This window comes from Hypanus sabinus, chromosome 23 (assembly GCF_030144855.1).
Source record: "Hypanus sabinus isolate sHypSab1 chromosome 23, sHypSab1.hap1, whole genome shotgun sequence".
NCBI lineage: Eukaryota > Metazoa > Chordata > Chondrichthyes > Myliobatiformes > Dasyatidae > Hypanus > Hypanus sabinus.
This window is the reverse complement of record NC_082728.1, coordinates 39,901,616-39,917,948: the sequence shown is the minus strand read 5'-3', so window position 1 is coordinate 39,917,948 and position 16,333 is coordinate 39,901,616. Positions and strand designations below refer to the sequence as shown.

General features: G+C 38.1%; 1 protein-coding gene across 1 annotated transcript in view; it reads left to right on the top strand.

The window, feature by feature from the left end:
• Nucleotides 1-16,333, top strand: part of tbcd (tubulin folding cofactor D) — a 259,836-nt gene that overhangs the window by 110,520 nt on the left and 132,983 nt on the right. The window lies entirely within an intron of this gene.

The following is a 16,333-nucleotide window of genomic DNA, read 5'->3' as shown; positions in this document are numbered from 1 at the left end:
CACTGGCCTTCTGTTTATACATTTTTCTTTCCCCTGCTCCAGTCTCCTTAAGAAATCTACCCTTAAAATACTGTTGTAATAACTATATTTCCAGATTGTATTCTACTTACCAAACTAGTTTTGCCAGCCATATGTATTGCATTTCTCAAGTTTAGTGTTCCAGTTCCTCCTTCTAAAAATATTAAGAACTAAAATGTATGGTTTTGGATTGGATTCCTAAACACCAATGAATATTTCAATATTTATGAAGCTCCAAATTTCTACATTTTATTGTGTACAAATCCAATTTCAATATGGTCAATTATGTTTCCATCAATAACCAAAATGAGTGTTCTTAATGATAGTATCCTTTTAACACTTTTTTCTTGTGGGCAGACAACATGAATATTAGAAGAGTACATTAGAAAATAGTTTCTGTGCTTTCCTGGTTAATGACAAATTACATTTGTTTTAACCACCATCAAATTGTTCCAACAGGAAATCTGTGTGGGTGTGGATGTTCACTAAATCAATTTTGTAGGTGTTTTGGTCATGCAACCTGTTTTCATATTGCTGTCTCGTATGGTTTGGTTTAATGGCAGCACTTATTTCAATAAAGAAGACTAGGTTCTGGTTCCACTCCAAAGGCTAGTGCAGTGGTTCACCCTAACTCTTCATTGCTCTGCTGAAGGAACACGACAAGTATATGTGATATTGTGCAAGGATCCCATCTGTATACTTTGATGGGGAAGGTGAATGGGTAAAAGATTTTGTGATATTTGGAAAATGCTGATTTATTTTGGCACATTTATTTAATTGAAAATGTAATATTTATTTATCAGTTGTTATTTTGACTTTATCAAATGAACCTAGTACAGGCTTTAAATAATATTTCACTACAATGGGCCAGTGAGGAGAAAAAAATAAGATTTTAACTGATAGATATAAATGAATAAAGGAAAGGAATTTCATTGTATCAAGGTAAAAGCATTAGAAATTTTGCCGGTGATGTGAATAAAGAGAGTAGATAAAAACATTACTCAGATTTAGTTTGTGGAAGATGGTAGATTGGTTCGTCAAACCAAAACAGATTAAAAATGTGAAAGGAATAATTGTGATTATTATTGGATTGGAGTGATTGGATCTTTAAAAAAAAAGAGAGATGAGACCCATAGGAAATCAGCACAGATAGAGTTAATGTATGAGTAACATTTAGTGAAAATTGCACCAAGTATTAGAACTGATGAGGTGGAGTTGATGCATGATTAACTTTGAGAGATGAACAAGAAGGTAATTTAAATTTGGGGATGAAGTTGAAGGTGAGAATTTGTAGCAGAAAGAGGAAAGATGCAGAAGAGAATAATAGAAAAGCACAGAAGAGAATAAGGATGCAAAGTGGTTTGGATGATGTACTGAATGTTGGTGTACAGTCTATGATTTGAGTAAGAGATCAAGATTGTACATGTTGAGCTTGTGCAAGAGTTAGTCTGAAAGGAGAGGAATAGGATTAGGAAGTTTTGGCGTAGCGTTCCCAACCAGAGTAAAGGACATTATTTCATTTACCATTGCTCCATTGTGACTTGTTGAATGACATAGAGCAAAATTAATAGAAAGGTACAACTGAGTTCCTTCAACAATTTAATGGATTGTGAATTAATTTTAACCATCAGAAAACTGATTCTTTAATGTCTTTTTTTCATTATTAATCAATAGCTTAACAGATCTGCCTGTCAAAATGTGTATTATAAAGAAGCAAGAACGTTTGTAAATAGTACTTTAGAACATAGACTTAAGGTAGATGTATAGTCTTATGCCAAAGGTTGAAATCTCCTGATTTGTACATTTGCTCATTTTGACTTGCAACATAATGTTAAGAGTTAGAGAGAAATTGGTATATTATGAGGTGTTTTACAAACTGATTATTGCAGCCACACTTGAATCATATGTTGTATAGCTAATATATCCAACAGAAAGAAATATCAAATATTCTATTAATCAGGACAGTTTGCATACATATATTGTTTTTCAGGTCAGTGTGTGGAATTAGTTTTATAGAAGAAGATACTCACTATACCTGTGATTTGTTTCTTAAACAAGGTTTTGAAAATCTGAATGTGGTTAGTAATACAGATCACTAGATTGTGTTGCAATGAACATAGATTTGGAATAGCATTAATTAGTGGGAAACTACATAAGTTTCAATAGTGTTTAATAAGTTATGTCAGTATTTTTAACAGAAATACTGATGTGGCTTCTGATTAAATCTGTATAATAACATATAAAGGATATCTTTCAATGTCTGCTGTATCTTATGTTTATTTGGTACATTATTCAGAAAAGGTAGATGAAGCCATGCATTTTCGCCCAATTCCTTCAACAGTAACATGCATAGCTTATATCTGTGCTCTTTCCCTACCCAGTCCCTCCAATGCAAAAAACAAGGTAGGTTTATTGTTCTACTAAACACTTCAAGAAAGCTTCTAATTAGGAGCTAATTCATTGGAATTGATAAATTGATAATTTTCTGTTCAAGTATTTTACCTGTTATGTCTTTTGCTTTCAGATACAGTGAAATAGATGTTAACATGCTTGCTTGAGTGTATTATGTAATTATGATTAGCTAAGCCTAATTTAGTTGGTGATAAAGGTGTTTTATACAATCATTAGAGAGAACATCAAAAATCAGTGGAATATTTTGACATTATTATTCAATTGTTAGTTTATTTTGGTTTACTGTTCTATCCTTAAAAGTTTCAGTTTGTGCCCAGAAGTCTTAGCTCTGCCTGATGATCACTGAAATTGGTTACTGACAGGATGGTGGTGGAGGTATGCTTTCCTGATTGGAAGTCTGTGACTAGTGGTCTAGAGTGTTTTTTTTGTGATATGTATTAACAACTTGAGTGCTAGTGTAGGACGTATGATTAATAAATATGTAAATGCCATGAAAATTGGTGCCGATGTGGGTAGTGAGGAAGATTTGTTAGGGTGCAGGGATATAGGTCAGGTAGAATGTTCGGTGGAGCACTGCCAGATTGAATTTAATCCTGTTATGTGTGAGGTGATACATTTTGGGAAGTCAATGGTAAATGGTAGGGAATTAAATAATGTTGGCAAAGAGGGGGGCTTTGTGTTGCAGTCTACAGCTCTCAGAAAGAGGCAACACCTATAGATAGGGTGATAAAGAAGGCATATAGCATACTTGTCTTCATAGGTTGGGGCATAGATATAAGATGTTGGAATGTTGAAATGCAACTTTACAAAAGAAAAAAATCGATTATAATGTGCAGTACTGGTTATCTCCCTATAGGAAGGATGTAGTTGTGCTGAAAAGAGTACAGAAGATATTAATCAGGGTGTTGCCTGTTTGTATGACTTTAGTTATGGGAAGAAATTGGATAGGCTGGGCTTGGTTTTACTGAAGCAAAGGAGCTGGAGGGATGACTTGATAGAGGTACATAAAATTATAAGAAGCATTGAGATGGTCAGAATCTTTTCCCCATAGAAGGAATATCAAAAACAAGAGGATTATAGGTGTGTGGTATGAGGAATAAGTTTTAAAAGGGATTTGAGGGAAAATTTTACTTTGAGCAGTATGTTTGATATCTGGAATGTGCTGCCAGAGGTTGTGAAAACAGATGCAATTACAATGTTGAAGAGGCACTTAGGCACTTAGAAGGGTATTTATATAGTTAAGACATAGATGACATGGAGCAAATGATGTCAAGTGGAATTAGAACGGAGAGATGGCATGGAGATTGTGGGCATAGAGCCCACTTTTGTGCTGTATACATTTCAATGACCCCAGCATAGTTCGAGTACTCTACTGATAAATCTCCCATTTACCAATTCATGTAGTTTAATCTATGTCAGTATGAACTATGGACCATTTCCATTCTACAGTTTTCTGAAAGACGTTTTAAATAATTGGAGCAAAATTTTTTTCTGTGAAATTATTTATCCCCTTTTTACAAAATTTAGGAACTTTTTTGTCTGCAGGTGTTATGAGATAAGTTGGGGATGAGTATTATTTAAGTATCCATTTAGAAGTTGTATTTGTCAAAGAAATCCTATTTATTAATGAAGTCCTTTGTAGAAATTTGCACAGGGTTAAATGGCAGAAGAAAATCTTTGCATTTTTAAACCTGACATTTATTATCAGTGTCATTCAAACTTGACCAGTGTTGTTTTGACATTTAAAAAGGCTGAACTATTCTACCAAGTATTGTCCTTCCTTAATTTGCTGAAACTTTGGAACAAGTTACCTGAAGGGTTAAAAATAAATTCTTGCCACCTAGTATTTCACAAATAAAGTTGCTGCTTATATTTGTCAGTTCCAGCAGTACTTTTTCCATACATAAGTAATCAAGAAGTGTAAATAGTTTTTGTAATTATTTTTCAATTACATTAAGTATATTGATTCCTGTATCACAGTAAGATTTGAAAATTTTCTTTAAAAGATGCAGCGCAGAATTGTTATGATTGAGGTATCTGCTTCAATTCTGATTAACTTGTTTGAGGTTCTGAATGCTATTGCCAACTTTTTCAATTGGTAAAATCTATCCAGAGGCTGGTTACAAAGACAAATGAGACTAGGTTTTATTTGCAGGGGGAGGAACCAACATTGTGGTTTTTATATGCTTGCTCTAGAATTTAGCTGCTGTATAAACAGGAGGCTTTTGGGTTTGCAGAATTTTAAAAAAACCCACAAAACTGGGTGTCCTGTAACGTGGCATCGTAAGGTGCATGCAGACCAGGATGTTTCCAGGATCACTCTTGGAACTGAAAATGTAAAATGATAACACTAGAAGGTGCTGTGCCTCCTGTGCCATTGAATTCCCCCCTGGCTATTTGCCAATGGACAATTTGGCCTCTGTTACCAATTTAAGCTCTTCAATTTTACTTTCCTTTTCTGTCACTTCATCCTCAATTTACCCTTATTTATTAAGTCTCTTTCCTTTTTGCCACCTTCCTGGTGTTTTGCATTCAAGAACCCAACTCCTTCAGCATTCATCTCTCCTATTTCCTACTTTGTTGTTTAAGGATTACCTTAAAACTTCCCTCATAGCTGATATTTTCCAAAGCAAAATTGATCTTTTGTTGCTACCTTCTTCTGAGAAACAACTCGAGTTGTCTAATATTTTTAAGTGTCATATAGTACCATAGTACAGAAGCAAGCCCTTCAGCACATCTAGTCTATGCTGACTTATTTTCCTGCCTTGTCCCATATACCTGCATCTGGACACTAGCCCTCCATTCCCTTCCCATCCATGTACCATTCCAAACTTTTCTTAACTGTTGCAATTGAACCCACATCCACCACTTCCACTTGTAACTTGTTCCATAATTGTGTCACCTTCTGAGTGAAGATCTCCCTAAGTTCTCCTTAAATATTTTACCTTTCACCCAAACCTATGGCCTCTTGTTTTAGTCTCACCCAACCCCAGGGAAAAGCCTGCATATATTTACCCTTCATAATTTTTATACCTTTACAAGTCCTCCAATTATTCTCCTATGCTCCAGGAAATAAAGTCCGTAAGATATAGGAGCAGAATTGGTCTATTTGGCCCCTCACATCTGCTCCACCATTTCATCATGGCTGAACCAATTTTCCTCTCAGCCCCAATGTCTTGCCTTCTCCCCATATCCCTTCATGCTTGACCAATCAAGAATCTATCAACCTCTGCCTTAAATATACATAAAGGCTTGGCCTCCACAGCTGCCTGTGGCAAAGAATTCCACAAATTTGGCACCCTCTGGCTAAGGAAATTCCTCATCAGCTCCATTCTAAAAGGACTCCCCTCTATTCTGAGGCTGTGTCCTCTGGGATTGGACACTCCCACCATAAGAAACATCCTCTTCACATCCACTCTATTATAGCCTTTCACCATTTGATAGGTTTCAATGAGGTCACCCCTTCATTCTTCTGAATTCCACTGAACATAGGCCCAGAGCCAGCAAACACTCTTCATATGACAAGCCATTCAATCCTGGAATCAGTTTCATGAACCTCCTTTGACTCCCCTCCAGTTTCAGCACATAGTTTCTAAGGAGCTCAAATCTGTTCACAATACTCCCACACCACAGTACTGTACCCCACACTTCAGTACTGTGCACCACATCACCGTATTGTATTCTAGCTTATTCAACTTTTCCCCATAAATCAGATTCTCAAATCCTTTTTTGATAGAGTTTGATAGTTTATTGATAACTTTTCTGTGACTAGAACAGTGACAGTAAGCTCCACATCTGACCTCTCCAATGTCATATACATCTTTAGTAAAACATCCCAATATCTGTACTCATTGCTCTGATTTATGAAAGCTAATGTTCCAGCAGCTCTCTTTATGACCCTATCTACCTGTGCTGTTATTTTCAAGGAATTATAGATCCGTATTCCTAGGTCCCTTTCTTTTACCACACATCTGAGTGCCCTACCATTCACTCTGTAAGTACTACCCTGGTTTGTCTTACCATCATGCAGTAGCTAACACATCTGCATTAAGTTCTGTCTGCCATTTTATAGTCCATTTTTTTTCCCAGCTGGTCCAGATCATGTTGCTTTGATAGCCTTCCTTGCTGTCACCTATGCCCCTAATCTTGATGCCATCTACAGATTTGCTGATCCAGTTTACCAGATCATCTAAATCATTAATATAGGTGATAAAGAACAACAGACCCAGCAGCGATTCCTGCAGCCCACCACTAGTCACAAGCATGCAGTCAGAGACACGATCAACTCCTACCACTCTGTTTTTTCCCGTTAAGCCATTACTGAATCCAATTTACTACATAATCCTAAATGACAAGCAACTAAGCCTCCTGGACAGCAGGATTTTGTTAAAAGGAATGCATAAGTCTATATAGACAACATCCACCACCTTTCATTCATAAATCTTCCTCGTGACCTCCTCAAAAAACTCTTAAGAGCAGTTAGACATGACCTGCCATGTACAAAGCCATATGTTCTCCTGTCTCTTCTGTCTTGCACACCTGTTGTATTGAATAACTCCATACTCAATGCACTTCAGAACCTTGATAATTTGGACCTTTATTGTGTGTGTGTGTGTGTGTGTGTGTGTGTGTGTGTGTGTGTGTGCGCGCGCGCGTATATGTAGTTGTAAACAATAAATTGCTTTTCATAAAGATATTGGCATTCTTATCTTGGCTTCCACAGAAGTATGACTGAGGCATGAAACATGATTTTTTTTTCTTAGTCATTGCATGGCATTAATCTATACCGACTACTATCAAAATGTCACTCTCCTGCTTGTGACACCTTCTCTAACTTATTCCTTGATTTGTCTTCTCATTCCTCTGACAATTTCTTTTTTCACCGTAACACCTTTATCCATTTGTTATACTTCTTATTTAAGATTCGATTTGTTTATTTATTTATTTTCTTTCCGATTTAAGCATAACAATAAGTTTCACATCGAGATTCTTTTACTCTTTAAGCCTCTGTTCTGAGTAACTACTTATTCTCTGTTATTTCCATTTCGATGCTTTTTTTGTTCCTTTCCCCCCCGGAACTTTTCTCCTAAATGTAAAATATGGCATCTCAAGATCTTGCCATTGGTGTGCCATGTTTGTGATTGCAACAGTGTATTTGGGTCCAGGATAGATTCTTGGAGATGTTGATGCCCAGGAACTTGGAAGTTGCTCACCCTTTCTACTACTGAGCCATCAATGAAGATTGTGTTCTCAAAGGCAATACGAGTGAATCTGCAGATGCTGGAAATAAATAAAAACACAAAATGCTGGCAGGGTTTCGGCCCGAAACGTCGTCACTACCTCCTCCCATAGATGCTGTCTGGCCTGCTGAGTTCTGCCAGCATTTTGTGTTTTTATATAAGATTGTGTTCTCCTTTATTTCCCCTCCTTGTACTTCACAATCAGTCATTTGGCCTTGCTGACGTTGAGTGTGAGGTTGTTGTTGTGACACCACTCAACCAGTTAATCTATTTCACTCCTGTATGCCTCCTCATTGCTATCTGGCATTCTGCCAACAATCCATGATGGTGTTTGAGCTGTGCCTATTTTTGTAGTCATAAGTGTAGCCAGAATAGAGCTGTGGGCTAAGCACATATTCTTGAACTGTGCCTTTGTTGATTGTTAGCGAGGAGGATGTGTTATTACTGATCTGCACTGACAATGGTTTCCTAATGAAGAAGTCAAAGATCCAGTTGCAGAGAGAAGTACAGAGGCCCAGGTTTTGAAGCTTCTTGTGTTGAGGGGTTGATGAGGTTGAATACTGAGCTATAAGCAATAAACAGCAGCCTGATATATATTTTTTGTTGTTGTCTGGGTGTTTCAAAGCCAAGTGAAGAACCAGTGAAATTGTGCCCATTATAGACCTTTTGAGCTGATAGGCAAATTGCAGCCCATCCATGTCTTTGTTTAATCAGGAGTTAACTCAAAGTAAATTTATTATTAAAGTACATGTATGTCACCATATGTAACCATGAGATTCATTTCATTTTGGGCATACTCAGTAAATCTATTATAGAATAATTACCATAAAAGAATCATTGAAAGACTGCACCAACTTGGGCATTCAACCAGCCATGACCAACTTCTCAAAGCACTTCATCACAGATGACTGCTGCAGTAAGAAGTTGAAGTTGTCCTTGAACTTCCAGCCTGTTGGTTGGCATAAGTTTTCAGTACCCTGACAGGTACACTATCAGGGCCTGATGACTTGTGAGGGCTCACGCTCTTCATTGATGTTCTAATCTCAGCCTCTGAGACAGAGGTCACAGGGTTGCCAGATGCTATGGGACTTGGCAAGTGTAGTGTTCTTCTCTCTTTCAAAGAGAGCATATGAAGTGTTGAGCTAATCAGTGAGTGAGGCATCACTGCCACTTACATTGTTAGGATTTGCTTTATAGGAAGTAATGACATGCAGACATAGCAGTTGTGCATCCAATTGTCTATTTTACTTAACCAATAATTGCCTTTTTGCTCTTGTGATGGCCTTCTGTAGGTTACACCTGGACCTTTTGTAGGGTTCTGATTCCTGATTTTGAATACCATAGATCTGTCCCTCAACAGATTGCACATCTCCTGGCTCATTCAGGGCTTTTTTTTGAGTATTGTCATAAAATATTAATCAAATATTTGCTGGGAATACAAAAATAAATCCTTTCTTCTCAATAACAAACCATGTTTATTCTCTTGCCCAATAACAAGTGCAATTAGTGAGGGCTTCTGTTTATGCATATTTAGCAAGTATTTAAGAAAAAAATATATAATGTTGGTTAATTACAAAGGTGTAGAGTATAAAAGTGGATCTCTTGCTGCAACTACTCAGTATTGGTGACACCAAACCAAGAATATATTTTGGAATCTTCATTAGAGATATACATACTACCAAAGGGAGTATTTTTAGAGGAATTTCACGAGGCTGATCACTGGGCTGAAGGGATTTTCTTATGAGGAAAATTCAAGTAGGATGCACTGCATTCATTGGAGGACAAAAGAACACAAGATAATAGTATTAAAATATTTAAGATTCTGAGGAACCTTAGTAGGAAAGTGCTGAAAGAATCTTTGCCCTTGCATGGGAACCTAAAGCTAGGAAAAGCAGCTTTAGAGCAAGATGTCAAAGTCAAGATTAGTATTTTGTTATATGCACAAGTGCAGTATGGTAGTGTAGAGGTTAGCACAATGCTTTACAGCGCAGGCAACCCGGACTCAATTCCTGTCGCTGCCTGTAAGGAATTTGTATGTTCTCCTTGTGATGGCATTCCTCCGGGTGCTCCAGTTTCCTCCCACAGTCCAAAGGCATACCGGTTAGTAGGTAAATTGTCCCGTAATTAGGCTAGGGCTAGAGTTAAATTGGGGTGGGGAATCCTCTTCCAGATGTTTGTGAACCTGTGAAATAATCCATCCCTACAGAACTACCCCAGAGGGGTTGCATCATTTAATATATTCCAGATTGAGATATATATAGGTCTACATTTAAGACCAGAATGATGGAGACTAGGCACAAAGGTGGAACTGAAGCCAAAATCAAATTAGCCTTGTTCTTGCTGAATGCATGCCTGGAGGTACTAAATGGCTTGCTTCTGCTTGCTTTAACAATGTTTTGTACAGCTTGCTGTACTATGCAAATGGAACAATGAAATGTGTGTTTGTAGGGGTGCAAACTTTTAAGTGATTGCTCAAGAATGGATTTAAAACTTCCAGTTACTTAGTTGAATTGTCCTAATATCAGAAGCTGATTGAAGTGTTCTGAAATGCTTTCCTATTATATAGCTAAGGATAGATGTTGGTATTCAAGTATTAAGAAGATACATATATTTCATTGCAGTTGTGCAATGTAGAAAGTTTGATATTTGAGATGTGAAATTTGGTATAACCAAATTCAACGCAATCATTCAGATATGGGATTTGTTTTATCTTCTTAAATCTTTTTGAACCATGTCTTCACACAGAGGAATAGTAATGCTGGGCTCTGTAACTTGTGCATTTTAGGCAACCTGTATCATCTTATTCTCAGGTCATCTGTAGCACATATGTATGAGGGCTGTTCTTCCCATAACAATCTCTGCTTCAAATACCATCCTGGTAAAAATTGCACATTTTCCACCCCAGCCATTGCAATACTTTCCTGAGTTGGTTGGTTAATTATTGCAAAAATTTTGTCAGTAAATACTGAAAAAGCTAGAAATACACAGATCAACTGCCAACCCTGAAAAGAATGTAGAATAATGTTTCTGTTATACTTTGATAACCCTATTGAATGACTGTAGACACCACATTACCTTGTTACAAAGAGTGTTGTAATTTCTCCAGTATCCCCATCTTTTTAAATGTTCTTCACTGAAAATACTATATCAGTATTGCAAAGAAAAAAGATAGTTTGTTTCAAAATACACAACATTGCTGTGGGGAACTCTGTGAAGTATAGAGAAAATAAGTAATCTCAAAGTGTAATAAACTGGGATTGGTATTGGTTTATCATAGTCACATGTCCAGTAAAAAGCATGTCTTGCATACTATTAATACAGAACAAATAATTACACAGAGCATTGAGGTAGAACAAGATAAAACAATAACAATGCTGAATAAAGTAAAAGCTCAAGAGAAAGTGTGGTGCAGGTAAACAAAGTGCAAGATCATAATGAGGTACATTGTAAAGTCAAGAGTCACACACACAAAATGCTGGAGCAATTCAGCTGGACTGGCAGCATCTGTGGAAAAAAATGTATTCAATGTTTCAGACTGAGAGCCAAACGTCAACTATACTTTTTTCCATTGTTGCTGCCTGGCCTGCTGAGTTCCTCCAGCATTTTGTGTGTGTTGCTCGGATTTCCAGCATCTGCAGATTTTCTTATTGCACAAGAAGTCCCTTCAAGGTACTGATAACATTGGGATAGAAGCTGTCCTTGAGCCTAGTGGTAAGTTTTGTAACTTCTGCCCAACAGAAGAAGGGAGAAGAGAGAATGTTCAGTGTGAGTGGTGTCTTTGATTATGCTGGCTGTATTACTAAGGCAGCGAGAAGTATAGACAGAGCCCGTAGAGAAGAGGTTGGTTCCAGTGAAGTTCTGAGCTGGATCCACTGTTTCTTACAGAGCAATTGCCAAACCAAGCTTTTATGCATCCAGATATAAGCCTTTTTTATGCTGCATTGATAAAAATTGCTCAGGATTGTTGTGTAGATACCAATTTTTATAACCTCGTAAAGAATAGAGGCTTTGGTGAGCTTTATTTGCTGTGGCACATCATGGTTGGACCAGGACACACTGTTGGTGATGTTCGCACCCAGAACTTAAATGATGGTGCAGAGGGATGTGGCAGTGATATATTGATATACCTTTTTGACATTCATTTGAAGTTGCAATCACATTGGCATTGAAGTGTACCTTCTCAGTATTGCTAAGATAGGATACAGAGACAAGAAGTTCACTCGTTTAAAGTTGATATATTTTTATTTAGAGTAAGTTAGATTTGATTGTTATAACTCATCTCTAAACTAACTTGGAACTGATTTGATAAATAAACTTATGATTGATGCATTGACATAGGAGTAGAATTGGCTGGTAGATGAGAACTTGCTGCTTTTGTGAATGGGTCTTTGTTGGTAACTGAACCGTGAAAAGAGGGAGACAGTAGCATGTCTAATTAATTTATCTGAAGGACATTGCAGTTTTGGATTAGATCTGGAAGTTGGAGCTCAATGGCCGAAGCCTAGAGAGTGGTGGCCTGGGCTTGGAGGACTGTCTGTGTAGGTGAGTAGGAGGGAGGAAAGCAGCTTGTTTAGCAGCTGTTGTTTCGTTGCTTGTGTTCTGTGTTGTTCTGCTGAGCATTGTGGATGTGCTATGTTTGCGCCAGGATGTGTGACTACTTGTGGGCTACTCCCAGCACATGCTTGAGTGTGTTGAATGTTAATATAAACAAAACATTTCACTGTGTTGCGAATTACAGTAGTTGTGATAAATAAGTGCATCTGAGTCTGAATCAAAAATTCATTGGATGGAATTCAGTTTGAATCTTTTTAAATTTTGTCTTTTCAAGGTGAGAAATATCAATGGTGGAGATAGAACTCTTCCATTTTAGGCAGGCTATATTGCCATAAAGTATTCAGAGTTCAACTATTGTATGGGATTATAAAGGTCTTTGTCCTTCACCAAGAATCACTGCCTTAACATCCAAGTAAACCAGTGCTACATTTTTACTTTCTATCTCATCCGTTGATGAGTATGACCATACTAGTATACAGTATGACTAATGGCTACTTTAGTAGCCACTACACTACTAATTATTATATCTTGTTAGTGGTTTATAATATCTAGGTACTTTGTCTAAATTGTCAAAGTCAAAGTAAATTTATTATCAAAGTACATGTATGTCACCATATACTATCTTCAGATTAATTTTCCTGCAGGCATTTTAAAGTTCAAAGTACATTTATTATCAAATTATGTATACCTTGTATAACCTTGAGATTCATCTCCTAATTGTATCTACTAAACAAAGACACACCTCAAAAAAACCATGGAGAATATAAACCACATCATGCCCATAAAAAAAATAAACCATAAAAAGACTTTTGAACACGCAATGCACAATTTTAAAAAAATCACGCAAACAGTAACCATAGTCAAATAGCGTTTCTCAACTAAAGTCCACAAGAGAGCCCCATAATTCATCGCAGAGCTGAGTAAATGTTGTGGAGCATCGATCTGATCTGGCCCATAACTCACCTCGGTAATAATGGTGCATAGTTCCCTATAGGTGGCATCTCATGTGGATAGGGTGGTGAAGAAAGCTTTTGGTATGCTGGCCTTTATAAATCAGAGCATTGAGTATAGGAGTTGGGATGTAATGTTAAAATCATACAAGGCATTGGGGAGGCTAATTTGGAGTTTTGTATACAGTTCTGGTCACCGAATTATAGGAAAAATGTCAACAAAATACAGAGACTACAGAGGAGATTTACTAGAAAGTTACCTGGCTTTCAGCACTTTAGTTATAGAGAAAGTTTGAACAAGTTAGGTCTTTATTCTTTGGAGCGTAGAAGGTTGAGGGGGGATTTGATAGAGGTATTTAAAATTATGAGGGGGATAGATAGAGTTGACATGGATAGGCTTTTTCCACTGAGAGTAGGGGAGATTCAAACAAGAGAACATGAGTTGAGAGTTAGGGGGCAAAAGTTGACGGGGAACTTCTTTACTCAAAGAGTGGTAGGTGTGCGGAACGAACTTCCAGTAGAAGTGGTAGAGGCAGGTTCGATATTGTCATTTAAAGTAAAATTGGATAGGTATATGGACAGGAAAGGAATGGAGGGTTATGGGCTGAGTGCAGGTCAGTGGGACTAGGTGAGAGTAAGCATTCAGCACGGACTAGAAGGGCCGAGATGGCCTGTTTCCGTGCTGTAATTGTTATATGGTTATACATAAGTAGAGATTGACAAGCAGCCAATGTGCAAAGGAAGACAAATTGTGCAAATTATTCTGAAAATGGGTTGTAGAGTTTTTGAAAGTGAGTCTTAGGTTTTAGAATCAGTTCCAAGTTGAGGTGAGTGAAGTTATCCTCTCCGGTTCAGAAGCCTGATGTCTGTATGATAATAACTGTTCCTGAATCTGATGGTGTGGGTCTTTGTCCTTTCTTTGTGATGGCACTTATGTGCTGGTCCCAGTACAGATCCTCTGATATAATAATGCCAAAGAATTTAAGTTACTGACCCTCTTGATCTCTGATCCCCTAATAAGTACTGGCTGATGGACCTTCGGCTGTTTCTTTCTGTAGTCAATGATCAACTCTTTGGTTTTGCTGATGTTGTTTTGGCACCATTGTACCAGATTTCCCATCTCCCTCCTATATGCCAATTCATCACCACCCTTGATTTGGCTGACAACAGTGGTGTCAGCAAACTTAAATATGGAATTGGAGCTGTACTTAGCCTCACAGTCATAGGTATAAAGTCAGTAGAGCAAGGGACTAAGCACACAGCCTTAAGGTGCACCTGTGCCGATGGTGATTAAGGAAGCAATGTTTTGCCAATTCGTACTGACTGGGGTCTGCAAATGAGAAAATTGAGCAAATTGTTGCACCAATATGGAAATGTAGACAAGCCCAATATATATTTTCATTGGGGCTGGGGATGGGAGGGAAGTGGATAAGATAATTAATTCGGTGAATCACCACACATCACAGTTTGAGAATAAAGTACAAAAGTATAGATTGCATCAACTGCAGTTAAGTTGTTAGACAAGGCAGTGCAGATTTTGGCAGGTTACTTGATGCCTTGAGGGCACAACAAAAGAGTATTGGCTAGGAATATTGTATAGGCTTTGTGCATTTTGCACATGGAATAACCATATTGTTAATCAACCTTTTGTTTAGTTTTACTGTTTATCATTGGTTGTATTACCAATCCTTTAACTAAGATTTTTGTCAAATGAATGAAGTCTGAAGAGTGACATGGTTTTAAGAGCATCGACAGGTTGGAGTACTCTGTTACATCATTGTTAGGAAGTCATTCAGAATTGAGGATGATTTGATTTCACTCCCTTTTTGTTGGTTCTGAAGTGACTAATGCGGCCTATGTGTCATCTGTCATGCACCTGACCCTGACACACCTAGAAAACAAGGACACTATGTCAGAATGCTGTTTCTGGATTTCAGTTTGGCATTCAGCACTATTGTCCCACAGACCTTGATGAACAAACTCCTACTCCTTGGTCTAAATGCACCACTGTGCAACGGGGTGTTGGACTTCCTAATGAACAGACCTTAGGTAGTCAGGATGCACATCTGCTCCTCCCTCCCCATCATCCTCAACATGGATGCTCCCTTAAGGCTGTTTGCTGAGCCCATTACTGGATACACTGCTCATACACGACTGCAAGGCTAAACATCGTGTAATCACATTGATGACACGACAGTGAGATGGCCTACAGAGAGGAGGTGGAAGAGCTCAAGGCCTGGTACTAGGCAAATTACCTCTTCCTCAATGTTAACAAGACAAAAGAGAGAGTTATCGACTTCAGGAGAGCTCCCGCCACCACTCACACACCTCTTTACATCAGCGGCACAGCAGTGGACACTGCGAACAGTTTCAGACTCCTGGGAGTGCTCATCTTGCACAACCTCTCGTGGTTCCAGAACATATTGTACATCATCAGAAAAGTTCACCAGTACCTCTAGTTTCTGAGGAGGCTGAAAACAGTTGGACTATGCACATCAATATGTCATTCTGCAGATACACAGTGGCGAGCATCTTAACACTGTATGGTATGGAAACTGTACTGTGGTGAACAGGAATGGGTAGTTAAAACACATCACCAGCAGCAGCCTACCCACCATCAAGGACATGTATTCGGGAAGGTGCCAGAGAAGGACCAATAACATCATGAAAGATCCCATCAACCCTTCTCATAGACTTTTTTCCACACCGTCGGGGGAGATGACATAGTATCAAGAAGCACCAGACTCAAAACCTGTTACTGTCCCCAAGCAGTAAGGCTGCTCAACACCTTCACCCACTAACCCACCCCTCCACATGTCCAAAGAACACTACTTTATCATTTCCTATACCTCATGTACAGACATGCCTGTGCTTAGTGTCACTTTAGGGCATACAATCTTTAGGAAGTAATGGAGTACCAATGCTTTAAATCTGTAATTTAAAAAAAAAACTGCTGGATATACTCAGCAGGTGTGAGATCAACTGTGGATGGTGAAGTACCTAATGTTTCCATTTGAAGCCCTCCTACTGGTTTTGATGTCGCTGAGGTGAATTTTTCCATGATTTACTCACTTTAGTTATGTAATGAGGTGTGTCAAGTTCTCCTGTGGCATTGCAAACCATCCTTTGTCAGATTTTCACATCACAAGCACCATGCCC